The following is a 27,692-nucleotide window of genomic DNA, read 5'->3' on the forward strand; positions in this document are numbered from 1 at the left end:
TGTCTCTGAAATTGAAAGTGGGATGGGTGAGCACATCATCCCTAAAAGGGGTGCCCTGTAGAAATAACATTTAACTTTCAACAAATCATGGCAAGACATGGAAAACAATACATGTTTTCCAAAACATTAAAAGTGACCAAGTCACTGTAACAAACAAACATGTATATGGAAAAACTCCTTCTTCAAACAATGTATAATATGGTTGTGCAATTCCGAACTCGCAAATCCATACCTAATCGTATGTATGGATGTTGACAATTTCGAACTCGCAAACTGTCAACCAATATATCATAAAAGCTCTAGGTATAAATGTGAAGGAGTGTATCCTATATACCACAGATGGAAATTCTTATTTCCCATAAAAATTCATATTGACATTCAAACATTATAAGTTCTTTCCAAACCATGGAAAGATTACAAAGAATCAACAGAATAATCATAATACAAATAACCAACGCATGGAAAGCACAAACTGACAATGCATGAGTTCCTTAAACATAATTTTTTTTAAAAGAAACAACAATGGTTTCGAAAGAGTTAAATGTATTCCCACCACTTTTGATGACAAGCCACGCCTACCTCGAGATCCACAATCCGCTGGTTCATCTTTTGAATCGATCGTCGTTAATAACTAACTGCTAATCATACAAGCACTCTAAGAGTTTAGCCAAAAGGCTCACACAAGACTCATAACATAATTCATACAAGTTTATCTAATGATTTTAAGCCAACTTATGGTTCTATATCTTTTATTTATCTATCTTTAGCAAATCTAAGGTTTACTAAATCTATTAGGTTGGTTCTATAGTCCAATAACTAAGTCTTATGAATATCTACAACTTTGTAGAAGAAACCAAAGGTCAATTCGGACCATAAGTAGTCTCAACATCAATTTAGGATAACTAATCCTAAGCACAAATCCCCTAAACCAGCCCATTAATCTAAGGCCCACTCCATCTGAGTCAATTAACGGTCAAGCTAACAGTCAACTGGTCTCTAGCAGTCAACGTCAGTCAAAGAGTTAAGGTCCAGTCTACGGTCAAATGGTCAACTTAGTCAAAGGATTCAACTCGGTCAAGATTCACCGAATCAGGTTTGGTCACTGAGCTAACTCAGTAAGATACACTAAGTCAGCTGAGCTGACTGGGATGACTAGCAGGCCACTGCATAGGCCAAAAACTCAAATACAACTTCATAATCTTAACCAACCTGATTCTATTCATTCTAAAAAGATTCTAAAGTTCAATACAACAATAAAACATAGAATTTAAGTTAAACTTCATAATTTAACTACAACTGTAAGCTTAGCCTACCTGCAAATGCAGTAGCTGCAATATTCAAATCCTCTTTACTCATAACCACACTTGACACCACCATTGCACATTCAGTCAATAACCACTCTAACATATCACCATTACAAAGCTGATCATCTCATCAACACATATACTCATTCTAACCAGTCATTCTTCACATCCACAGTGTCTTATCCACCATTATCACTTCCAACATTCATCACCCATCAATCAATTCCCATACTATCATTATTACCAAATCGGTACAACGATAACCCACATATGCAATATTTACGAATTTCATTATTTCATCCACGCCCTGTAACAGTCAGCACAACTGCAATTCATGCACCATCTCCACTAGTTCAACTAATCATGACTGCAACTCAATTCCATAACTAGCACACACTGCCTGCACCAGAAATTGCATCATTATTCTCATAAAATCACTACTACGCCAACTTCTGTTAAGATCATACATCAATTACACTAAACACAATTATCCCCAGTTTCACCACTTCATCAACATCACTCGGGAAAACTCAACACAATCTATATCTATTATCATTCACATACACTTAATCTAAGAAGATGAACAACTTTACTAAATTGATTTAGGAAGACAATTACCTTTAAATTGATTCAGCAATCCATTCCAAGAACACCATCAATCGCTTCAGTTTGTATCAACTGATATCCATTAGAACTTGGAACCCATCTCCTTCTGTTAACAGTTCAGCATCAATTAATACTAAATATCCAACTACAACCCCCTGCAATCCACATTTCATAACTAACACAATCATCACCACCATTCCCTCATCTTTCATCTGAGGTTGTCTAAATACACAAATCAACACCAATAACCACTCCATCACCTTACTCTTCACATAATTAAGCCTTAGTTTCATCAACCACTTCCAATTATCAACCTCAGTCCCAAACGCAAAACCCCAACTCTTCAATAAAATCTTTGATCTTCCATCTCTACATCCTCTTGATTCCTAATTCTTAAATCAGCAACAACAACACAATCTAATTCTCCATACAACTCTTGAAATCCTTTGAACCCTAATTCAATCCCCAAATTCATTACCAGAACCTCTGATTCCTAAATTCCTCGAATCAACGAAACTATCTTCTTCCTCGTGTTATAATCTCCAAACCCATCTTTTAATTCATCTTATTCACCACTAATTCGAACTCTAATTCAAATACCTGAGAAACCCTAACTTCTTTGATTTCATCAATTATCTGAATCAACTTCAATACTTCCATTTAACGTCTACCCATGTCTTCTCATCTAAGAATATCTCTATATATCATCTTTTAGACTTTCAGAACATCAATCGAATCTATAAACTCTAATTTCTTCAATTCTTCACCGATTCAATACTTCAAATAAGAACCCGAACAATCCCTACTTGTTATCCTTAATGGTTCGAACCCTCATCATCTCTCAAAATCGTCGAAGAAGAAGAACATGAAGAGAATTAAATAGAAGAAGATAAGAAGAAGAAAAAAAAAAGAAATAAGAATATCTTCTTGGTGGGTGAAGATAAGGACGACCAGATTTTATTGAAGCACCCACGACCTGATAAGGGTTGTCAAAACGGCTAAAGTGTAACATGACTAATTTACCCCTCTTACAAATTTGATGGTATCTTCTTCGTCCGGTATCCAAATGATACGTTCAAGTAGACCATTCTGCGTAACTTTCAGAGACCTATATAACGATACTAGTTTCGTATCTAAATCATTGTTAGATTAAATCCTATTACTTTACGTTCATGTTAAACTAATCGAGTCATTAACAACTAAAATGTCTCGTGATCAATGCTAGACCAGTTAAATAGCGTTGACGAGCTTAAGGGTCTTTACATTCTCCCCACCTTATACATTTTCGTCCTCTAAAATCAATCCATCCTTCATGTCTTCAAAAAGTCCTCACCTTAGAAAAATTCGTATCTCTTTTCTAAGCGTAAACAACAAAAAACAAGACACAAACCTATATGGCTCTACAACTAAAATTTAAAATTTATAACTCTAAGTTCAATTACGTTGAGTCAAGTTCTATAAAATAGGGAAGTACAAGTTCTTAGACTAATTTATACAATGGAAAACTATAAGTTTTAGTCTCTAAGATCCTTACACTAATTTCTATTTTCTTAGATACTCGTCCCTAGTTACAAGGAAGACTCCTACGAATCTTTCTAAGTAAATTAATATCTATCGGTTTCCTAAAGGATTATACAAAACTTCTATGATCGGTCATCTCTGAATGCAGTTCTCCTGTCAAGGTTGGCCAATCCCAACAATGCCTTCCTACGAACATAGAAAACACAACCTTCACTATTCCCCAGTGCTGAATTAACTAAATATTAATTTATTAAGATTAATAAATCTCTAAACTTTTACCGTAACTTGTGTATGTCTGATGAATTTACTTCATAAAATATATAAATAATTTACATACTTTTAAGTAATTTCAATTATATTTTACGCCAATTTATAATATTTGATAATTTTAACTTTCCTGTAATACCATATATAAATTTTCCAATTATAATTTACTATAGATTTCCTACTAGCATAATTATTCGGATACTATTATCAACTGTATTATTATGATCATTATTCTTAAGTTGCTAATCCAGTTGGTACACTCAGCCTCAATCTTTTAAATATAGTTCTACTCTTACGTAAAGGTTTATATAACAGATTTTATTCATTCAGATTGAATCCATGTAATATATCTTGTTAAATTTTGGCGTTGGTAAATTAATGTGATCTAAATTCGAGTCTGCATAAAATTATAATATATCTTAATAGTCTTTAGATTTTGTTATTAGTATAAAAGTATCCTATTAATATATGAATTTATTTTCTTTTAATTTTAATCTTACACTAAACATCCAATTACTATTATTATTAATTCATATCTATTTGTTGCATTTTAAATATTTACAGGATCATTTGTCAGACTAAAAATAATTCGGCACAGATTACTAACAAGTTGAGTCTTTTTATTTTATGCATTATATCTTCACCTTCTTACGTCTAACGCCTAATAAGTATTATATTAACTATCTAGTTTAAACCCAAAATATTTATTCCTAATTTGTCATTAGTTTGATTTACAATACTTAATAGTAGATAAGCGCTAGTAATTTTCCATAGTTATTTAATCATGATTATTATTTTTATCATCATATATCTCTATTTAAATTTTAGTTAAGTTAAGTTCAATATGATACTAATTGTTAGAGCACTGCTCGGTCGACCTCGCATGCGTTGCTATCTCAAGCATGTTTTGTCAATGTTAGTGATCAAAACTATAAGTCTTGTTTTCTAGTCTACCATAACTAAGTCTCAGACTAGGATAAAAAGTGTAGTTGAGCTCAAGGACTTCATGGCGATTCATCATCCAAGAAGAAGAACTACTCAAGGAACCGGTGGAACTTCTCGACAAAAAGATATGTGAAGACTAAAACTTATCCATCACTCAAAAGTCTATCTATTCTATCTCCTACTTCTTGAGATAAAAGTGTATGCTATATATAAACTTAGATTATACACATTTGATATTTCGAGCCGAGCTTGCCTCGCCTATCTATATCTCGAAATACATGTTGGTAAGCGTTTTTCTTCAACTGTATTTATCTTTACCTAGTATGTTTCAATCATCTTGAAAATTGCTTTGACGATAAATGGTGTAACAACTGTATAACGTCCTCAAAGAATGTTTCAAATGATTGGAATGAGAGTTTATATTACATAACCAATGATGGACATAAGTATTTTTGTGGAAACACATATGTGCATAAGTCCTATTCCTTGAACCAAAGTTTGCAAACTTTGTTGATCAAGAGAAACCGGTAGAATGGCTTTGCCAAGTCCGCGAACTCAGTCCGCGAACTTCCGAACTTCTCATCCCGAGAAATTCTGATGGAGTTGGCAAACTTGAGCATTTAGATTAGTCCGCGAACCAGCGGGAAGGCTTTTTCCGAGATTTTCTGCTGGAGTTTGTAAACTCTGCCCGGTTGCTTAAGTCCGTGAACCTAGTGCGCGAACTTAAGAAGGTTATATATCTGAAGATGATTTCTGAACTTAAAGTTATAAAGACTAAGGAATGCAATATGCAAACCGTGGTTATGAATTTCATGAAGGATTCAAGTGAATCAAATCATTTTTGCTTCAATTGTGTCTTGTGTAGTTACATAAGATTTTCTTGCAATTGAACAACTCTCTAACTAGTTCATTTGAGTCATTTGAACTAGTTATGGTGAAGAAGAACATGGTTGGTATGAAATGCTCACATGGATAACCTTTTAGTTGACTATTGTTGAACCAACAAGTGCACACGTTTGGGTACGGTTAACAAACCTAGAAGCCTGCAATTTTTTTGTGTATAACAAGCTAGGTTTTCGATCTAATGGCTGAGAAACATTATCTTGAATCCAAATCAGGTTTTCATCTAACAGTGGATATTTATTGCTTCGTTACCAAGGTGACTTGAGGAAAACCCTGATTTGAAAGACTATATAAAGGAAGATTCTATCATTGTGCAAAACTAATCCCCACACCTTAGTGTGATACTAGTTTGCTAGATAGAGTCGATTCTCCTTTAACCTTTGGTTTTATTCTTCTAAAACCAGGTTAACGACTTAAAAACTTCATTGGGATTGTGAATCCAGGCCGATACAACTTTATTGTAGTTGTGTGATCTGATCTTGTTGGAAAATGATTAATAAAATTGATTTTTAATGGTTTTAATAAAAATAAGAATTTATTGTTTTCTTTTGTGAATGAAAAACTTATTAGTCCCACATTGTGGAGTTTCCACTTTTTAGTTGTTTTAAGAGACTATATAAGCTTTTTAGTCCCACATCGGGGAGTTCCTCTTCTTAAATTGTTTTATTCCATTATATAAATAAAATTCACTAGTTTTGTAAAATCAATGGGAAAGGGGTTGCTCTATATTTAGAGGGAACCTCAAGGGAAAAAATATTTTATATTGTTTTCTCAAGCGTTCGCGATTTTCCTTTATGGTTTTTCGGAGTTTCCAAGCTTAAGTTGAGCATCTACTACATATGCTAGTAGTAGGTGTAGTAGGGTGTTTTATCCTGGAGATATTCGTCTAGTGAGGGCTATAACATCACTCTTGAGTGTAGCCGGGCGCTAATGTCTTAAGGGAAACGTGTTGAACACGTGACTTCACTATGTTTTTCAAAGTTTTGCCTTGTTGCTATTGTGGAGATATGTGAAGCTTGCTCATTTCATCAAATCCATCACCTCCATTACAAAGGAGCTAAGTATCAATAAATTTTGCTTTTGATTATTGCACCCAACAATCTTAAGACACTATAATTTGTAATAATCGGAAATGGTTGGTTGGTTTGTGAATCATGGATGTTAATTGTGGAGTGAAAAACAAAAACGAATTTTTGGTCATCTGTAGAGTTTCGAGTTTATATCTTAACCTAGAAGGAATTTCGATGAACCCTTTTGACACAACGTAGTAGACATCCCGATAGTTACGGACGTAAAATTTCAGAATTTTTGAAATTGTAAAAGTATTTTTTGATATTTTACAAAACAGAGAAACGTTCCTGAAAAATTCTGACAGGCATAATTTTATTGTTAACTAAAGTAGTTTTTATGGGTAACCATGAGTTTTTTGATATGGTGGTTCAAACGAAGTTTGTAAATCTAGATATTATCTTCAAAACTCATATTTTATCTTCCATTTCGGAACTAAGGTTTGTGAGATGTGGTGTATTAGGTGATTGGGAAATTACCGTGTCCGTGGTCAGAGTATAAACGAAGATTCTGACATGAAATTGAAAAGGAACATGGCTACCAGGCGTATGTGGATGAACACAAGTTTTCCAAAGCTGACAAAGGCGAGAACATCAAACACAACTCTTAAGAGTAGTCTTTATAAGAAAGGTATGTTTCGTAAAAACTGAATCCAACATTACTTTAATTAAGGGTGATTGTTATGTTTGTAAAATTCTTGGCCATACGGCAGTAACGTGTGGACAACTTAAAACCTTAATAAGTAGAAAGTTAATGCTAATTTAGTTGAAACAAATTAGAACGAGTTCATTGACATGATGTAGGAAGTTATTTTAATAACCAATGTGAGAGACTGGTGGGTGGACTCTGGAGCTACTAAGTATGTTTGTTGAAACAAATACCTGTTCACCTCTTATCAGAGGATAAGGGATGTCGAGCAAATCTATATGAGTAACTCATCTGCGACAAAAGGTTGCATAAAAGGGAAAGGTCGAGCATAAGCTCATATCTGTAATATTCTCACACTGAATGAAGTTTTCATGTTCCGAGCATATGCAAGAACATGTTATAACTAAAGATAGTAAAATATTGAAGATCTTAATTAAATGTGGAAAACTTGTTATAACTAAAGGCAGTGATTTTTTAGGCAACAGTTATAGGACTTAGGGTCTATATAAGCTTAAATGAAAATCTGATGAAGTGAAAATAGTTAATTCTTGTGCTTTTTTTGGGTGTCTTAGAATGTTTTGCACGGTAGACTTGGACCCGTAAAATTATAAGTCAATGCATAAACTTCCCAGCATAGGCTGCGTACCCAAATTTAGTTTGGATTTTGAACACAAAAGTGAAATCAATATGCTATTTTCACCATCAACGAACAAGGCGATCTTCTCTTCACTAAACGATGTCTTCCACATCTCCCTAAAACCATAACGATGTACTCTTTCGACACCAACGATGTATCTTGCAACACCCGAGAATGGTTATCTCTTTCCCTAAAACTCCACCCCAAGAGGTGGGATGGAATCCCTAGAAACCTTAGAGAACTACATTGTGTATTCTCTAATTGTCTACTGATTTTCCATTGAGAATTCCATGTCTAAACACATAGTCTGGACCTCCTTATATAGGAGTCACAAACTGGATTCCCAAGTATTAGTCTCCTTGGAAAAGGAAATCATAACCAACTAGGAAACCTAATGTTATTTAGGTAACCTATCTAAATATGGAAATCAACCTAAACTAGGAAACCTTGTGTTTCTCTACACTAAGGATTTCTAGTATGTTCCAGAATTTTCCGGAAACTTCCAAAACACCGACAATTATCCAATTGTTTTGGGAGATAGCCAAACTAACCGCACCACTTGTTAGGGAAATACAAATAGATTAACCCAAAAGACACTACATTCTTTGGATCGACGTAGAATGAAAGACAGACGATGCAAACACACATAAGAAGCAATAAGTAAATCACACAAGACTTAACGTGGTTCAAAAATATGCCTACATCCACCAAAACGGTTACGACTTCTTCATTATTATGGAACCACTAAATATAGAGTTACACACTTAATGATTGATGAATCAATCAATAACTATGATCCAACATTGTACTGATCATAAATCCTAAAATAATTCTCATGAACAAAACACTCCAATATTGCGGAATAATGTCTAACCAAACAAGATAATACTTATCTCATATAACCGAGATGATCTTCTTCTAAACGATGTCTCTTCCAACACCAACAATGATATTCCACCATCAACGAACAAGACGATTTTCTCTTCACTAAACTATGTCTTCCACATCTCCCCAAAACCATGACGATGTACTCTTTCAACACCAACGGTGTATCTTACAAACCCCGAGAATGGTCCATCTCTTTCCCTAAAACTCCACCCCAAGAGGTGGGATGGAATCCCTAGAAACTTTAGAGAACTACATTGTGTATTCTCTAACTCTCTACTGATTTTCCATTGAGAATTCCATAGCCTAGACACATATTCTGGACCTCCTTATATAGGAGTCACAAACTTGATTCCCAAGTATTAGTCTCCTTGGAAAAGGAAATCATAACCAACTAGGAAACCTAATGTTATTTAGGTAACCTATCTAAATATGGAAATCAACCTAAACTAGGAAACCTTGTGTTTCTCTACACTAAGGATTTCTAGTATGTTCCGGAATTTTCCGGAACCTTCCAAAACACCGACAATTATCTAACACTTTGGAGATAGCCGCTTTTGCTTACGCTACTAGGGTTTGCTTTTTCTTTCATCTTCTTCTTTATTTTATTATTGATTATGATGAACTATATAGCTATGAGTAGCTAAATTTAATATTATTGGTTAAGGATGTAGTCCTATTTCTACAACTTGTCCTTGTGTTATGTATTAGTTTTCTCACTTGATTATCGTTCACATCTCTACTGTTTTAATATCACACGATTGATGTATTGTGATAGGGTTAGGTTATTGTTTAGTTAAGTGGCCAATTAATTGAACGTGTACCCTTGTCCATAGCTATTTTAGGGTTATTCATCGAGCGATAACCCTGAATAAAAGTAGCATAATATGGTCACGGTTTTTAGTGATACACTCTTGTGATCATATGTAGAGTTTGACCATTGTCCGAATTCTTATGCGCAATGTATGAAAATTGCATTGATTAGCCTATTTCCAAAACTTAATGCTCCTGGGAATTGAACTTGATTAGCGCAAGGCGTTAGGTTATTCTTTAGGTAGAATTCACATACACAACTCTAATGTATGTGTTGATTAACATGGGAAATAAATAAATTATCTTGCTTTCTTGATTCTCTAGGCTTTTGATAAAAAAGAGATTAATTTGTATTTCTAATCATATATGAAAGCACATGTTTAAGATTGAAGATGAATTCCTTGACCAATATTTCTCTCTATTTATTATTTTCAACTATTTACTTTGCTTTTGATTAACTTTTATTGTTTACATAAAAATCAGAAATCCCCCCAATTGGTTACTTTAGGAAAGTGAAATTATTTTTGACGCATACGACAACGATCAAATTTTGGCGCCGTTGCCGGGGAGGCATACGACTAGTTATTAAGTTTTTAGTTTCTTTTTATCATTTTTGGTTTTATCTTTGCTTCTTATTTCTTGTTTCGTTTTTCTGACTTGTTTGTGAGATTTATTTTTCAGGTGCTAATTCCTGGCTTCTAAAGATTGAAACTACCCAAGGTGCGGGATATCTACTCGAAGAGGCACAATACTCTAACCAAGTCAAAACACAACGGAAGAACAAGAGTTGGAAGTGGAAGAAGAATTATAATTAGACAAAGAACAAGAGGTACCGGTTGGACAAGAACCACCTTTTGAAGAAGAAGCAATGGGTGATGCAAATCGTACACTCAAGGACTTGGCTTCTCACAAGTTGGATACATAATAGGGATGTATCAAACAAACTCTGCTTTTGAGATCAAGCCGGGGTTGCTTAGAGAATTACCCAAGTTCCATGGCATGGTGAATGAAGACCCAAACAAGCATCTTATGGACTTCCATACCATTTTCACGGCCATGCTTCCATCCAATGTTGAGTCGGATGGTGCAATGTTAAAAGTTTTTCGCTTCTCGTTGATGGATAGTTCTAAGGATTGGTTATACTATTTTCCTCCCGGAAGTGTTACAACATGGAATGGATTGAAGAAACTCTTTCTAGAGAGATATTTTCCTGCATCAAAGGTTACTCAAATTCGCAAAGAGATTTGTGGGATGAAGCAAAATGTGGGAGAATCTTTATATGAATGTTGGGAACGCTACAAGAGATTGGTGGCAAGCTGCCCTCACCACCAATTTAATGAGCTATGATCATCCAATACTTCTATGAAGGACTCCAATCAAGCGATAGGAATCTTCTTGACGCTGTGATTGGTGGAGCACTAGTGAGCAAGACGGTGGCACAAGCTAGAGAGTTGATTGAAAACATCGCAGCAAACTTCCAACAATTCTTGAGTCCTGGTTCGGATGTGCTTCGTAGGAGAGTAAATGAAGTGAGCGAGGTTGAGGAACTTAGTCAACAAATGGGTAACATGACAGCGATGATACAACAAGTTGCAGCCGCAGTGATACCAAGTTCTTCTCAAGGATATGACGACGCCAATGAACAAGCTAATGCGGTATTTCCAAATCAGCAAAGACGGTATGATCCCTACTCCAACACTTACAATCCGGGGTGGAGAGATCACCCAAATTTTAGTTATGCGAACAAGCAAGGAGCGGTTCAAAAAACTAATTTCAACCATTCGAGTGGGTTTCAACCTCAACAACAACAATTCCATCCGCGACAACAATTTCATCAACAACAACAGCCTCAAAATCAGGGGTCAAGTATGGAAGAGTTGTTGGAATCTTTTATGCAAAGAACGGAAAGCACAGTTAAGGATTTTCAAACTCAAGTTGGTTCTATGGCTATTGAGTTGAACCAATTGAAGGCACAAAATAGTGGGAAACTCCCTTCTCAACCCATGAACCCAAAAGGGGATGTGAACGCTATTACGTTGAGAAGTGGTACATAACTTATGCAACCCGAATTTACTGATTCGGGCAAGGTGGAAACACCAAAGGAACCTGTTTTGGAGGAGAAGAATGAGGATTCTCCCCAAACTTCTGAGGTACCTATTTCTAACTCTAAAACTCCGGTTTCTACTTATGTTCCTCCCTTACCTTTCCATCGCATATTTGCAAGTTCCAAGATGGAGGAACTAGAAAAGGAGATTTTAGACGTTCTAAAGAAGATCCATGTGAACATCCCACTCATTGATGCTATTAAGCAAATGCCAAAGTATGCAAAGGTGTTGAAGGACTTGTGTACCAACAAGAAAAGGCTCAAAGGTAATGAATTTCTAAGTGTGGGGGAGAATGCTTCGGCAATCTTACAACACAAACTCCCACTGAAATGCAAGAATCCCGGTAGCTTTTACATTCCCGTCACATTTGGTAACACTATATTTAACAAAGCAATGCTAGATTTAGGTACATCCGTGAATTTTATGCCTGCATCAATATACAATTCACTTGATCTTGGTCCTCTTAAAAAGGCTGAAATTGTGTTGCAATTAGCCGATCGTTCTAATGTCTACCCAATGGGTATTGTTGAGGATGTTCTTGTGCAGGTTAATAAACTTGTGTTTCCAGCTGACTTTTGTGTGTTAGAGATGAATGAAGGTTCACCGGATTCGTCTCCTCCATTGCTACTTGGGCGTCCCTTTATGAGAACGGCAAAAACCATTATTGATGTTGACAAGGGATCGCTTACTATGGAATTTGATGGAGAAATAATACGTTTCAACATTTTCGAGACGATGAGATATCCTAGTGATGTCCACTCTTGTTTCTCCATTGATGTGATGGACACATTGGCGCAACAAATGTTTGAGTTGAATGGTGTTGATACCTTGGAAACCGTGCTCACTACACCCATTGATGATGGTTTGGAGTTTAGTGATGAGATCAAAGAAACCATTGGTTCTCTTGACTCATTACCGAAAAATATGCACTTAACAATATTTCTTATGTTTCTTTACCTTGCAATGATGAAAAACTTGTGCCTTCAATTGTTAAATCTCCAAAGTTAGAATTGAAACCTCTTCCTAGTCACTTAAAGTACTTGTACTTGGGTGATAATGAAGACTTACCCGTGATTATTTCTAATGAGCTGAATGAATTACAGGAGCAAAAACTTCTAAGGGTGCTAAGGAAGTACAAGACGGCCATAGGATGGACAATTGCCGATATCAAGGGGATAAGTCCTGCCGCTTGCATGCACAAGATCCGTTTGGAAGACGATGTAAAGCCTACAAGGGAAGCACAACGTCGTTTGAACCCACCCATGATGGAAGTTGTGAAAAAGAAGATACTTAAGATTTTGGACGTGGGTGTTATCTACCCCATATCTGATAGCAAGAGGGTGAGCCCCGTACAAGTGGTACCAAAGAAATCAGGTGTGACGGTGGTGGAGAATGATAAGAACGAACTTGTCCCAACTCGTGTCCAAACCGGTTGGAGGGTTTATATTGATTATAGAAAGTTGAATGCCACTACTAGAAAATATCAATTTCCTTTACCATTTATTGATCAAATGCTTGAACATTTAGCTGGACATGCTTACTATTGTTTGCTTGATGGTTATTCAGGTTACAATCAGATTGTGATAGCACCGGAGGACCAAGAGAAAACTACTTTCACTCGTCCTTTAGGTACTTTTGCTTATAGAAGGATGCCTTTTGGCTTGTGCAATGCTCCATCTACCTTTCAAAGGTGTATGGTAAGTATTTTTCAGAATATGTTGAAAACATAATCGAAGTGTTCATGGATGATTTTAGTGTATTTGGTGATTCATTTGACCTTTGTTTGAACAACCTTTCACTAATCCTTGAGCGATGTGTTGAAACAAACCTTGTGCTGAATTGGGAGAAGTTCCATTTCATGGTAACTCATGGCATAGTTTTAGGCCATATAATATCTTCTAAAGGCTTGGAAGTTGATAAATCTAAGATAGACCTTATTCGTGCTCTAACCCGTCCCACTACGGTGAAGGAGATACGTTCTTTTCTTGGTCATGCATGTTTCTATCGTAGATTCATCAAGGATTTCTCCAAGATAGCATCACCACTTTGCAACTAATTTCAAAAAGATATGGTTTTTAACTTTGATGAAAAGTGTATGGCGGCATTCAATCGTTTGAAATAACTTTTGATATCAACCCCTATCATCAAACCACCGGATTGGAGCATGCCTTTTGAGCTCATGTGTGATGCAAGTGATTATGCGGTTGGTGCAGTGCTTGGGCAGCGTGTGGGGAAGATACCTCATGCCATTTATTATGCTTCTAGAACGTTAAATGAGGCCCAACAAAACTACACAACCACTGAAAAAGAGTTATTAGCCATTGTTTTTGCTATGGAAAAGTTTCGTTCTTATCTAATTGGTACAAAAGTTGTTGTTTTTTCTGATCATGCAGCACTTAGATACTTGCTTACAAAGAAAGAGGCGAAACCGAGGCTCACACGATGGATTTTACTCTTGCAAGAATTTGACATAAAGATCAAAAACAAGAAAGGAATTGAGAACACCGTTGCGGATCACTTGAGCCGTCTTGCTGTGGACAAGGAAGCTCTCCCATTGCGTGAAAGTTTCCCGGATGAGCAACTATTCTCAATTGCCTTTGGAGAACCATGGTACGCTGATATTGTTAATTACTTATTCACTAAACAAATCCCAAAGAACTTGTCTCGTTCTTAGAGGGACAAACTTAAGAAGTTAGGAAACCAATATATATGGGATGATCCATACCTATGGAAACATTGTAGTGACCAAGTAATACGAAGGTGCATTCCCAAATCATAATTTAATTCTATCTTGTCTTTTTGTCACTCATATGCTTGTGGAGGACACTTTGGGAGCAAGAGAACCGCTCTCAAGGTACTAGAATGTAGTTTCTACTGGCCAACTTTGTTTAAGGATGCACATGCATTTTGTACTACATGTGATAGGTGCCAAAGAACAGGCAATCTAGGTGCTCGAAATCAAATGCCACAAACTATTATTCAATTTGCTGAGGTTTTTGATGTATGAGGAATTGATTTTATGGGCCCTTTTGTCAATTCTAGTGGGAATTACTATATCTTGCTTGCTGTGGATTATGTATCGAAATGTGTGGAAGCTAAGGCCACCCCAACTAATGATTCTAAAGTTGTTTCAGATTTTGTGCAAGCAAATATATTTGCAAGGTTTGAAATTCCAAGGGCTATAATTAGCGATGTAGGTTCACACTTCAAAAATAGGTTCTTGCAAAGCTTGTTAAGGAAGTACAATGTGTCGCATAGGATTGCAATACCCTACCATCCACAAACAAATGGACAAGCCGAGGTTTCCAACCGATAGGGGAAATCCATTCTATATAAGACGGTGAATCCAACAAGGAAGGATTGGAGTATGCGACTTAATGATGCTTTGTGGGCGTATAGAACCGCATACAAGACACCTATCAGGATGTCCCCATTTAGGCTTGTGTATGGTAAACCTTGTCACTTACCCGTGGAAATTGAGCATAAGGCGTTTTGGGATATCAAGCAATGCAATATGGAGTTGGATGGTGCTGGAAAGCAAATGAAGTTGCAATTTCAAGAGTTGGAAGAGATTCGCAATGATGCATTTGAAAGCTCACGGATTTACAAGGAAAAGATGAAAGCTTTTCATGATAATATGATCACAAAGAAATAATTTTGCATTGGGCAGAAAGTGCTTTTGTTTAATTCTCGTTTGCAATTATTTCCGGGTAAATTAAGGTCACGTTGGATTGAACCTTTTATTGTTACTAATGTGTTTTCTCATAGTGCAGTAGAAATTCGTAGTTTAGCTACAGGAAATGAACTTAAAGTGAATGGGCACCGGTTGAAACCATATTATGAGAACTTCTCTTCGGATGTCGTGGAAGGAGTTAACCTTGTGGAAGTGCTCCCTCTGGAGGAGTTGTAGAAAGAAAGGAGATAGTTGGGCTGAAGACTTTATTTTTGTTGCCACTTTTCATGTGAGGATTTCCCACCTTGACTCTACTTGGACGATTCAATTTAAATTGAGGACAATGTAAAGTTTAAGTGTGAGGGAACGCTTTAAGCATTTGCATTGTAAATTTTCAAACTTCATGTGAAATAGTGAACAAAAACTCCAACTTGTAGTTATTTTAGAGTCACATAGTATACATGTCGCTAAGATTACATCGAGAATCTCATAAGAGTGACTGAACTTAGAGATGACAGAGAACATGATCTGGTTTCTTACTTGTATGAGAGTTAAAGTTGGATTTAACCATGCCAGTGGCAAATGAGGTGCAGAATGAATTCAGTATTAGAGTAGTGATTTCCAGTAGTGGAGACTACCTATGTTACATCATGTGAGGCACCGACCTTCAAAAATATGTGCTTTTAGAGTGTGTGTGTAACACCCCGTGCTTTTAGTATGGCGCATGCTAAAAGATGCGCCAAGACCCGAGATTGAAGCTTCATTAAAGCTTCTCTTGCATAGTAATATGCGTTTGGCCCGGGGCCAATGTTGCATCATCATGATGCATTAGGCCAGTTGAGTAGGTGACCTTGAGCGTTGCAGCGCATTCATTTTGCGCAATCATTGCGCACAATCATTGTGCATCAGGACATAGAGGGCTGACGGAACGCGTAGTGCACAATCATTGTGCATCAGGCCAGAGAGGGCTGGCCAAAGGAGTGTTGCGTAATCATTGCACACAATCATTGCAATGAACAGTGAAGAAGACATGTCATTTTGGTCCCTAATTATAACTTGTAGAAATTCCATTAAGACATATATAGGGAGGGATACTTGGTTGAAGGTGCATATGCGGACTATGTACCAAGTAAGCTTCATAGCTTAGCCGGAAGAGTATAAATGATGCCTAGAGCTCATTTATAGTTGCGTAGCCTTGCAAATAGGGCATTTTATGCTTATGCATCACTATGCCACGGCGCGGATCCGATGATGCATAATCATTGTGCATCTTTGACGGAATGACCTACGGACCAGAACATTACTATTTTTGCTAGGCTACGACCTTGAAAACGAGTTGGTTAAGCTTATGTCCTTTCGAGGATGAACTACGGTCTGTGCTTGATCCCTTCAGAGTAGGGAAGGGTAAGTAGGCAGCCGCAATGAGTTGCAGCATTGCCGGTCCAGCACGTTGTCGCTCATATCATCTAATTGCGAGATGATTGCGGCAGAGTGGCCCCTCATATCATCTAATCTCGGTATCTCTATGCAAGAGATGATTGTGGTCAAGCTTGATGAGGCTTAGTTGCATGCCAGCAAGTGGATGCTCATACTCCTATCAAGCTACAAAGAGCAAAATATAGCCTATTTGGAGGCTAAAAACCCCAGTGTCGTAATTTAGCTTAATAGGAGTCCATTTTGATGGGAAACGACCCAAAGATCAAGACATGTCGATCTATTGATCCACATGGTCACCAGAATATAGCCAAATTGCATTCGTTTAGGGCCTTAAAAGGCCGTTTTTGCCGTTTTAGGAAGGTTTTTGGTTTTCTTAATAAACCCTTCGCGGAACAAGGGTGGGTTGGAACGGTGTGGAAGCTAAGTTAGATGCATCATAGTTACGGATCATGCTTGCAAGGGCATATGGACGTGCATTTTCCTAGCTTTAAGGTCCGGACCGTAGCTTCATCATGGCGCATCGGGATAGTTACGGCCTGCGGGGCAACGCGCCAAGGCCATAATTTTTCCGGTCCGTCACAATTGGTATCAGAGAAAGTTCCGAGCAAAATCTAGGGACTTGTGCGAAGTGGACTCATTGGAGAGTATTTTCCTTAATGGAAACTTAAAGTTGGAGAGTAGGCCAACTTTTGCGCGGAAAGGAGTTTGTAACTGCTATGCCAGTTACTTTGCGAATCGAGTTGAGCTTGGATGAGTGCTGTGAGTTTGCCTGGCCTAAGTAGCACCCCACTTACGAGTGGATATCCGGAAGACCGTCTGGGACGGTGGGTAGACAATGGGACTGATCATCCCCACACATTGGCAACTGGCCAAGGGTGTGCGTGGTCAGGCCCCGCTAGCATCCCACTTATGAGTGGCAACCTGGATGACCGTCATGGAAGGTGGGCAACTGGAAACTGTTCCACACAGTACTGCGCAAAAACCTTGTCATATCGATGACATCTTTCAACCTGGTGAACTTTAGGAACTCCTGAGTGTGTAGTATGGGATGCACATCTAGGATACCTGGTCGAGATATCCTCTTGGCACGGTCAATTGCGATTCTTGGTATTGTTGTGGGCACTTTTGGATTCCTGGGCAGGCGGTATGGGACGGTTGCTCAGATGGTCTAAATTGTTGTTCATGACAACTTGAAGAAACCCGTGATTTCTAAGCATCTGGTATGAGACTTTTGCTCAGGAAATCCAAACATAAGAGATTGTCCACAATAGTTTTGGTTTTGAATTTCGGGAACGAAATTCAAGGGGTGAAGCGTGTAACACCCCGTGCTTTTAGTATGGCGCATGCTAAAAGATGCGCCAAGGCCCGAGATTGAAGCTTCATTAAAGCTTCTCTTGCATAGTAATATGCATTTGGCCCGGGGCCAATGTTGCATCATCATGATGCATTAGGCCAGTTGGGTAGGTGACCTTGAGCGTTGCAGCGAAATCATTGTGCATCAGGACATAAAGGGCTGACGGAACGCGTAATGCACAATCATTGTGCATCAAGCCAGAGAGGGCTGGCCAAAGGAGTGTTGCGTAATCATTGTGCGCAATAAATGCACGCAATCATTGCAAATAAAAGTGAAGCATGCATGTCATTTTGGTCCCTAATTATAACTTGTAGAAATTTCATTAAGACATATATAGGGAGGGATACTTGGTTGAAGGTGCATATGCGGACTATGTACCAAGTAAGCTTCGTAGATTAGACGGAAGAGTATAAATGATGCCTAGAGATCATTTATAGTTGCGTAGCCTTGCAAATAGGGCATTTTATGCTTAGGCATCACTATGCTACGGCGCGGACCCGATGATGCATAATCATTGTGCATCTTTGACGGAATGACCTACGGACCAGGCCATTACCATTTTTGCTAGGCTGCGACCTTGCAAACGAGTTGGTTAAGCTTATGTCCCTTCGAGGATGAACTACGGTCTGTGATTGATCCCTTTAGAGTAGGTAAGGGTACCTAGACAGCCGCAATGAGTTACAGCATTGCCGGTCCAACACGTTATCGCTCATATCATCTAATTGCGAGATGATTGCGGCAGAGTGTCCCCTCATATCATCTAAGCTCGGTAGATCGACGCAAGTGATGATTGTGGTCAAGCTTGATGAGGCTTAGTCGCATGCCAGCAAGTGGATGCTCATACTTCCTATCAAGCTACAAAGAGCAAACTATAGCCTATTTGGAGGCTAAAAACCCGAGTGTCGTAATTTAGCTCAAGACGAGTCTATGTTGAAGGGAAACAACCCAAAGATCAAGACATGTTGATCTGAAGATCCACATGGTCACCAGAATATAGCCAAATTGCATTCGTTTAAGGCCTTAAAAGGCCGTTTTTGCCGTTTTAGGAAGGTTTTTGGTTTTCTTAATAAACCCTTCGCGGAACAAGGGTGGGTTGGAACGGTGTGGAAGCTGAGTTAGCTGCATCATACTTACGGATCATGCTTGCAAGGGCAGATGGACGTGCATTTGCTTAACTTTAAGGTCCGGACTGTAGCTTCATCATGGCGCATCGGGATAGTTACAGCCTGCGGGGCAACGCGCCAAGGGCGTAATTTTTTCGGTCCGTCACAGTTGGTATCAGAGAAAGTTCCGAGCAAAATCTAGGGACTTGTGCGGAGTGGACTCATTGGAGAGTATTTTCCTTAATGGAAACTTAAAGTTGGAGAGTAGGCCAACTTTTGCGCGGAAAGGAGTTTGTAACTGCTATGCCAGTTACTTTGCGAATCAAGTTGAGCTTGGATGAGTGCTGTGAGTTTGCCTGACCTAAGTAGCACCCCACTTACGAGTGGATATCCGGAAGACCGTCTGGGACGGTGGGTAGACAATGGGACTGATCATCCCCACACATTGGAAACTGGCCAAGGGTGTGCGTTGTCAGGCCCGGCTAGCATCCCACTTACGAGTGGAAACCTGGATGACCATCATGGACGGTGGGCAACTGGAAACTGTTCCACACAGTACTGCGCAAAAACCTTGTCATTTCGATGACATCTTTCAACCTGATGAACTTTAGGAACTCCTGAGTGTGTAGTATGGGATGCACATCTAGGATACCTGGTCGAGATATCCTCTTTACACGACCAATTGCGATTCTTGGTATTGTTGTGGGCACTTTTGGATTCCTGGGAAGGCGGTATAGGACGGTTGCTCAGATGGTCTAAATTGTTGTTCATGACAACTTGAAGAAATCCGTGATTTCTGAGCATCTGGTATGGGACTTTTGCTCAGGAAATCCAAACAGAAGAGATTGTCCACAATAGTTTTGGTTTTGAATTTCGGGAACGAAATTCTTTGAAGGGGTGAAGAGTGTAACACCCCGTGCTTTTAGTATGGCGCATGCTAAAAGATGCGCCAAGGCCCGAGATTGAAGCTTCATTAAAGCTTCTCTTGCATAGTAATATGCGTTTGGCCCGGGACCAATATTGCATCATCATGATGCATTAGGCCAATTGGGTAGGTGACCTTGAGCGTTGCAGCGCAATAATTGTGCATCAAGACGTAAAGGGATGACGGAACGCGTAGTGCACAATCATTGTGCATCAAGCCAGAGAGGGCTGGCCAAAGGAGTGTTGCGTAATCATTGTGCGCAATAATTGCATGCAATCATTGCAATGAAAAGTGAAGCATGCATGTCATTTTGGTCCCTAATTATAACTTGTAGAAATTTCATTAAGACATATATAGGGAGGGATACTTGGTTGAAGGTGCATATGCGGACTATGTACCAAGTAAGCTTCGTAGATTAGACGGAAGAGTATAAATGATGCCTAGAGCTCATTTATAGTTGCGTAGCCTTGCAAATAGGGCATTTTATGCTTAGGCATCACTATGCCACGGTGCGGACCCGATGATGCATAATCATTGTGCATCTTTGACGGAATGACCTAGGGACCAGGCCATTAACATTTTTGCTAGGCTACGACCTTGCAAACGAGTTGGTTAAGCTTACGTCCCTTCGAGGATGAACTACGGTCTGTGCTTGATCCATTTAGAGTAGGGAAGGGTACGTAGGCAGCCACAATGAGTTACAACATTGCCGGTCCAGCACGTTATCGCTCATATCATCTAATTGCGAGATGATTGCGGCAGAGTGGCCCCTCATATCATCTAAGCTCGGTAGCTCGACGCAAGAGATGATTGTGGTCAAGCTTGATGAGGCTTAGTTGCATGCCAGCAAGTGGATGCTCATACTTCCTATCAAGCTACAAAGAGCAAACTATAGCCTATTTGGAGGCTAAAAACCAGAGTGTCGTAATTTAGCTTAAGAGGAGTCCATTTTGATGGGAAACGACCCAAATATCAAGACATGTCGATCTATATATCCATATGGTCACCAGAATATAGCCAAATTGCATTCGTTTAGGGCCTTAAAAGGCCGTTTTTGCCGTTTTAGGAAGGTTTTTGGTTTTCTTTATAAACCCGTCGTGGAACAAGGGTGGGTTGGAACGGTGTGGAATCTAAGTTAGCTACATCATACTTAAGGAGCATGCTTGCAAGGGCAGATGGACGTGCATTTGCATATCTTTAAGGTCCGGACTGTAGCTTCATCATGTCGCATCGGGATAGTTACGGCCTGCGGCGCAACGCGCCAAGGGCGTAATTTTTCCGGTCCGTCACAGTGTGTCACCATACGTAAACTCCGGGTAGAATGGTGAGCTAACCAACCTCCCACCAATAGAAGCACTACTTTGATCTCTTGAGTGCTATTTTTATCAATCATGAATGGTGCCATCGAATTGCTAAGTTACATACCACTTGTATTCTTGTTCGCAGTTAGCACCATCCATTTTATCTCTCTCTACACCAACAGGTCCATAGAAACACCATCATCATCAACAAGAGGAGCATCACAAATTCGAAGGAAAGTTGAAGATGTTCAAGGTTTACAAGAAAGCAGCAAACAAATGAGCAGATTTCATATTCAAGTAAAGCAACAAGATAAGGAGCAGAATTTTTACAAGTTGAAGACTATTGTACAAGAGGGAAGATTATCAAGATGAGAGTTTGAGAAGTTTATGATATCAAGGCATACAAGTTGTGAAGAATCAAGCGGTAAAGTACTTACACCATGACCTTTGTACTTACATTTTTATTTTGTTCAAGAGTTATCATCAAGAGTTGAAGACCGAAGACGAAGATGAAGACATTGATTGAAGACCGAAGACGTTTCTATGGATGCTGTGAGAGTGATGCTAACTGCACGTCAAACGAATAACGAGGTAAGTAAGCATATTCCCACCTTCGTTAAGTGGTTGATTTCCTTTCTTAGAGATCATCAGAAAAAGAGTTTTCAAAACAATAAAAGATGTGGGTTTTCAAAACGATTCGGAAGGTTTGCCTTCCTACCATTCAACGTGTCGCAGGATTCTCTCTTCATTCCTACCTGGACACATGTGTGACCCATAAAGAGTTGTTTATTACTCAGAGCAACTTCATAAAACCCTTTCTTGTGAGGCAGAGTCGAGACTTTTGATCACTCCGAACACGGATTCTTTCGATAAGGGATGGTTATTTCTCTCTCAACTTTTAAGGATGAGAATGTGTTCATTTATGTGTCTAACTTCTTATGACTGGTGTGCAGAATCTCTATGTCTTCTTAGCGCATTGGATGCTATCATTACGGAGAACTTTCAAGTTGGAAAAATAGGTTTTGTGGGTATATCTCTAGTAATCCCTCACGAGACTATAACTCGTCCACTAGGGACACATAGAGGTTTAAAGGCCTGTTATTCATGCTAAGAGTAATCGTATCCTCGGAGACACGGAGTTGTATGTATGTTTTAGAATTATTTTGTTTGATTTGCTCGAGGACTAGCAAAGTCTAAGTGTGGGGGAATTTGATAGGTGTCTAAAACACCTAATTTCATATCTAGTATTTATGCTTTCTTTGATATTTTTCTTGTAAAATATGTATCTTATGTTTATTTTTGAGTGTTTAGGTACTTTGAATTTATTTGGTGCGGAAGAAGGAGAAAACGTCATTTGGAGCATAAAGCACAAAGATCAATTCATAAGTGAGCGATACTTGACGCAGCAAGGAAGTGAATAGGCGGTCGGTTCCGCAAAACTGACAAGACAAATGAGTTGGGTACCCCTTATTTGGCTCACCTGGGTGGATATATCCAGCTCAGTTCCTACACAAGCCCTAGAATTCAGTGAGACATCAAATTTTCTCATTATTTCTTCTTTTTCACCCGAAAATTGAGAGAAGGATAGCGGCAGGTTAATGTTCACAGAAAAGAGATTCATGGAGGAATTCAGAGATGAGAGTTGGAGAACGATTAGGGTTCGGACAGGAAGATGAATTGTGAAATTCAAGTTCAGAGATAGATAGAATGTTATCTGTAATAGAAATTCAGGGAAGAGATGAAGAATTTCGGATAATAAGATGATTTAAGAAGACTTTCTGGTGCTGTTAGGGTTAGAATAAAGATGGGTTTGGAACAAAACTCAAATTTATGAGTGTCTATGGTGAATTTTATGTCAGGAAGAATACAGGGAAGAACTGCAATTAGGGTTTCTTTTTGGTGGTGATTCTAGTGTTCTGAAGAAGAAATTAAGAGCTTGGGTTTGTGTTAATCTGAAAAGAAACAGTGAAGAAATGGTGTTGAATCTGAGATTACAGGAAGAGAGAATCTGTTGCTGTCAAAGAATTGAAGAGTATGAAGATGATTGAGCTGCAGTTTTGGTTGTGTTGGGAAGAAGTATCGAAGAAACTGACAAGGAAAGTGCAGTGGTGATGCTGTTGTTTCTGAGATTAAGTTAAAGTAGATGGTCTTGTTTGTGACAAGAGATTGCAGGTGGTGATTCTGTTCAAGTTGAAATTGCAGGCAAGGTTCTGTCAAGAAGATGGATTTGGTGGTGACTGAGATGCTGCATCTTGGATGTGGATAAAGGAGGCAGTACTGGTAGAGTTGTTGGTGATTGAACTGGTGGATGGCAGTGAAGTTGGAGCTACAGATATGGGTGATGTTGCAGTTAAGAAACAAGAAGAGAATGTTACATGAATGAGGATTGAAGAGTTCGCTGGAGTTGCAATGAAGCCGAGATGAATGGGATTTTACAGGAATTGAAGAGTGTTGCTGCTACTGCGAAATTCAGATGTAGATGCTCTTGGTATTTTGCTACAATGGGTCTTGCAGATTCCAGTGAAATGAGCAACAGAGAATGGTGATTAATGAATATATTTGCTGCTGCTGGTAGGGAAGTGTTGAGTTGCATGCCAGGAACAACAGAATGTTATGAAGCTTTAGAAGTTGATATTGTTGGTGATATTGATAGTCTCTGGCAGATTAATGAATGGGTACTGATGGTTTGTTACTTGAGCTGAAATGGAGAAGATTTGTGAAGGTATGAATGTTGTACAGATGAGCAAAGAAATGGGATAATGGAACTGAAGGCTTGAGCAGGTATGTTGCATTGCAGCTAATGATACCGGAGCTTGTTGCAGGATGATTTGGTGTGGCTTGAACTGAAGAGTAGATATATGCTTAGGAATGTCTTGAGGTGTTGGTTACAAGGACTGTGTTGGATTGAACTGCAATGGATGAGTGTGGTTTGTTGGTTGAGTTGCAGCTGCAATAAGGCATTGGTGGAGGTTGCAGTGAGTGGTAGGAATCTGAGACAAAGAAGCTGCAGTGGAGTGTAGCTGAGTTGGGATTCTAATGTAGTTAAACTTGATGCTGCACTGAGTTGCAGAAGTGGATGAATGGCTTTAGCTGGTACAGTGTTGTTGCTGCGCAAGAAATGGAATGTTGCAGTTGTTGTTGCAGGTGTACATGAGTTCGTTGGCTTCTGCAACATCCTGAGGTTGCAACTCAGATGGAGTTAGTCGTGTAAGTGAAATTGCAGGAAATGAGCTGATGGGTCGGAGACTGAATTGTGAATTTGTGAGAAAAGGCAGAAGTGTAGCAGGGCATTGCAGGTTGCTGTGATGGTAAACTTCAGAGATGAAAGGGGTGTTGGATGAAGTTAAGTTGGTCGGAATTGCATAGGAAGGAGCAGTGAACTGGTGCAGTACAGATGGTGGATTTGATGAGTTGCAGCTGTGAAGTTATGCATACAGAACTGCAGAATGAGCAGGAGAAGTTATGAGATGCAGCTGTGAAGGTTGCTGCCAGTGAGTAGCGCAGCTGAACTTGAAGGAATGATGTTGTGTTGCAGATAGGATGTTGTACAGAAATGCAGAAGTGGTTGTGTGCAGTGCTCAAGGTTGCAGAGCTGAAGTTGCAAGAATGAAGCACCAAGCTAGTGCATGGATGAACAACCATCATGGCTGGATGAGAAGCCGTGAAGCACAATGATTGTGCAACATAGCTTTGGCCTTTGCAAAATGGCTTATGTCATTGAAATTAAACCAAGTTAGACGCTGACTCGTTCTGACTCGTGACTTTGACTATGCTGAATCGGTTTGACTCAGCTGACCCGACCGAGCTGACTCGTTGACTGGTGACCGGGTGGACTTTGCCGGTCACCTGAGCTGTTTCTCCGGCCACTTTGCCGGCCAACTTCCGGCGGTTGAACCAATTTTCCGACGATATATTTTGGGACATATTTTCTACATGGGTTTTTTCTCTCGTATGGGCTTGGTGGATTTTCATCTAATGGACTTTGAAGACTAGACCTAATTTTGGAAAGAAAAGGATATAAAAGAAGAGTCTTTTACAACTTGAATACTACGTATTATTCTTGGAACTTTGGAGATAGCCGCTTTGCTTACGCTGCTAGGGTTTGTTTTTGCTTTCATCTTCTTATTTATTTTATTATTGATTATGATGAACTATATAGCTATGAGTAGCTAAATTTAATATTATTGGTTAAGGATGTAGTCCTATTTATATAACTTGTGCTTGTGTTATGTATTACTTTTCTCTCTTGATTATCGTTCACATCTCTACTGTTTTAATATCACATGATTGATGTATTGTGATAGGGTTATGTGTTTGTTTAGTTAAGTGGCCAATTAATTGAACTTGAATCCTTGTCCATAACTATTTTAGGGTTCTTCATTGAGCGATAACCCTGAATACAAGTAGCATAATATAGTCACGGTTTGTAGTGATACACTCTTATGATCATATGTAGAGTTTGACCATTGTCCGAATTGTTATGCGCAATGTATAACAATTGCATTGATTAGCCTATTTCCAAAACTTAATGCTCCTGGGAATTGAACTTGATTAGCGCAAGGCGTTAGGTTATTCTTTAGGTAGAATTCACATACACAGCTCTAATGTGTGTGTTGATTAACATGGGAAATAAATAGATTATCTTGCTTTCTTGATTCTCTAGGCTTTTGATAAAAAAGAGATTAATTTGTATTTCTAATCATATATGCAAGCACATGTTTAAGATTGAAGATGAATTCCTTGACCAATATCTCTCTCCATTGATTACTTTCAACTATTTACTTTGTTTTTGATTTACTTTTATTGTTTACATAAAAATCAGAAATCCCCCCATTTGGTTACTTTAGGAAATTGAATACATAATAACTACAACTGCTTCTATGTGGAAATGAACTCTTTATTATCATATGCTTTAGGAAAGTGAAATTATTTTTGACGCATACGACAGCGATCAACAGACTTGTTGGCCCAAAGGGGAAGGAGCTCAAACAACATAGTTTCTTGGAATGAACAAGCCCCTACTTTTTTATTTCCTACAATAGCTTTTGACATGATCAAAGCTTATGATATATGTAATTTCAATAACAATGTCTCTGTAACTGTTTCTGTCGACATTAATCCTACAAATTCAGGCCATTGGAAGAGTAACTCGACATGAGTTTGTCTCTTAAGAGCCTGAATTTGCAGATTAGTGTTCGTCCTCGTAATATATATCTTATTTTCAAAAAAAAAAGTGGGGTTTAATTCATTCTTTATTTCTTTTTTGGCGACTCGAAAGGACAATTTTTTAATAAAAGAGAAGAAAACAGAAAGAGGGGCTAGCCGGAAGCTGCTAGACTCACCGACTATTCTACGTAGTAATGTCCCGATGAGGGATCCAATTTAATCTTGGCCGCTCCTCTAGCATCTGGATCACTGGATGGGTGCAGGTAGAAGTGGGTCCATGTTCCATGTTTCTTACGGGATACAACTCGGGAAAAGTTGTCGCTTGTCGGTAAGTTAAGCATTTCCAGGCAAGCCTGTCCTCGCAAAGGAAAGAAAAGGAGAGAGCCAAAAGAAACAAAATAAAAGGAAAAGACATTACGAAACCAATAATTCTAGACGGACCACTTGAAAAACCATTTAGATAAACCGTCTACTCACAGATGATGGGGCTAGTTGCTGGGAATAACAGAGGGTCCCTTATGGAGAGAAGTACTGTGAGGAGACGATTTTCTCAAGGTTTTTTTCCTATTAATTTCCGTTACAAAACTATCTGTATCGGAAGTCAGATGAATGTATAGTAAGAGGTAGTTGACCCCACCTGCCTGATCTTACAAAAACACCATGTTTAACTAACAAATCCGCTACCAGATATGAGAAAATCTAAAGTGAATTGAAGATAGAAACTTCAAACAGTTTCCAAGTATACCGCTAATCTCCATGGAACCAAAGACGTACCAAATTATAGACAAACCTCTTGCCTGAGCAATTCCAAAAGGATGAACGGCTCCCCAAAACTCAGCTGAAACGAAGGTATCAATACCAATAGACTGTACTAAACAAAATGAAACCAACCCATAATTATGATCTTTAAATACTATGACACAACCTGCACGACCGGGACTAGCTACCAAAAGAGAAACCATTCGCGTTAATTTTCACTCAACCATACAATAAGCACATCTTGAGTAGCTATTTGTTTGTGGTATACCTTC

At 38.6% G+C, this 27,692-nt stretch overlaps 1 long non-coding RNA gene across 1 annotated transcript; it reads right to left on the reverse strand.

The window, feature by feature from the left end:
* Window positions 1–360: 360 nt before the first annotated feature.
* Window positions 361–2,798, reverse strand: LOC113355380. The gene is made up of 2 exons (XR_003362386.1): window positions 1,314–2,798; window positions 361–635 (listed from the first exon to the last, which is right to left on the reverse strand). It is a non-coding gene; the product is annotated as an uncharacterized LOC113355380 (long non-coding RNA).
* Between the last annotated feature and the right edge of the window lie 24,894 nt (window positions 2,799–27,692).

This window comes from Papaver somniferum, chromosome 3 (genome assembly GCF_003573695.1).
Source record: "Papaver somniferum cultivar HN1 chromosome 3, ASM357369v1, whole genome shotgun sequence".
Lineage (NCBI taxonomy): Eukaryota > Viridiplantae > Streptophyta > Magnoliopsida > Ranunculales > Papaveraceae > Papaver > Papaver somniferum.